Source organism: Mustela erminea, chromosome 17 (assembly GCF_009829155.1).
Source record: "Mustela erminea isolate mMusErm1 chromosome 17, mMusErm1.Pri, whole genome shotgun sequence".
Lineage (NCBI taxonomy): Eukaryota > Metazoa > Chordata > Mammalia > Carnivora > Mustelidae > Mustela > Mustela erminea.
Window position 1 is genome coordinate 63,601,220 of NC_045630.1, and position 1,814 is coordinate 63,603,033.

A 1,814-nucleotide genomic window follows, 5' to 3' on the forward strand; every position below is an offset into this window, starting at 1 on the left:
GAACTCCTTGCCCTCTATCAGCTTTCCCTCTACTTAATTCTCCAGGCTTATGTCTCATTACATTTTGCCTCTAATCTGAAATTCTTCTCACAGTAGGGCTACTAGTATCCTACTAGTCTACATCCAATTTTCTGCCTGTTCACCTTTTGTCATGATGATGTCCCTTCCACCTGAAATGGCCTCATCTCTCTTAAGTCTTAAATATCTTTCAAGACTCAGATGAAACATTGAAGGTAGAACCTGCTTTTGCATTTTCTGATCATTGGGTATATGTGGTATGGGTACATTTCAAAGTTTGACTTCAAGTACAGTACTCCTTTGTGTGTGTGTCTGTCTTATCTCACGTCTCCCTTCCACCTGTGTTCCTTTCAAGCTTGGGAACAACATCTGGTTCATTTTGTAACCACCTTATGTCTTGCCTAATGCTCAACACATGTTCAGAAAATGGTCACGTCAAATCAAACATTCACTGATGTTATCCATTACTATAACTACCTCATTTTAACAGAGCACAGAATGTATTTATGCCATAATGTGTCCAAAATGCAAATATTTTTTTCTGTTGTATTTAACCAATATGCTCTGTTGGCTCCATTACCTGTCTGTCTTCATGGAGCTAACTCAGACGTTTAGTTCAAAACTTTTTTGAACTCATCTATAAATTCTAAGGACAGATTATTTTTCAAGAAAGATCTTTCTATGCAATGAAGAGACTCAATTTAATGTTCCATTTCCTTGATCCCAGAGTGGTTTGAGGTGTTTGGGATTAATAGCAATTCATCTAGTTTAATCTTGAGTATACAATACTTAATACTAGTACTGTATTATGTAGCTATTCATTTTGCTAATAATGATTAATCATACCCCTGGGTGGTAAACCAAAATTCTCCATCAATTATAGCCACCGGCCAATCCCCTATCTCTGTGAAAATAACAGGTCCTTTACTATTTAAAATATTTATAACTTATTTTTATACATGTGTGCCTGTTTGTGTCAGTTTTTCTATTTAAATTGAACATGTAAAGAGTTGAATGGCCATGATAGAGCCCGGTCAGCCTGATCATTTCAGTCATTTTATTGTATTTTTTTTAAAAGATATGCTGAGTGAAAAAAAGTCAAGCAGAGAGAGTCAGTTATCATATGGTTTCGCTTATTTGTGGAACATAAGGAATAATATAGAGGACATGGCATGGGGAGATGGAGAGGAGAAGGGAGTTGGGGGAAATTGGAGGGGGAGATGAACCAAGAGAGACTGTGGACTCTGAAAAACAATCTGAGGGTTTTGGAGGGGCGGGGGTTGGGAGGTTGGGTGAGGCTGGTAGTGGGTGTTATGGAGGGCACAGATTGCAAGGAGCACTGGGTGTGGTACATAAACAATGAATTCTGGAACACTGAAAAGAAATTTAAAAATAAATTTTAAAAGATTTTATTTATTTATTTGAGAGAAAGAGTGAGAGAGAGAGAGAGGGCGGGCAGGGAAGAGGGCAGAGGGAGAGGGAGAAGCAGACTCCCCTGCTGAGCATGGAGCCCAACACAGGATTTGATCCCAGGACCCTGAGATCATGACCTGAGCTGAAGGCAGAGACTTAACCAACTGAGCCACCAGGTGCCCCTTTCAGTCATTTTCATTTAGCAAATGAATTGGATCAACAACTTAATGATCTGATTCAAGCTTATGCTTGAATTATCCCTGAGTTGTAGATATGTGATCCTTATGTACCTGCAAGGCACAGTAAACCAGCAAAATTGTAGTCTGAAATGTGCGTTAAAGGAACAGCTTTATTACAAAAAAACACCATTTAATCCTAAATGC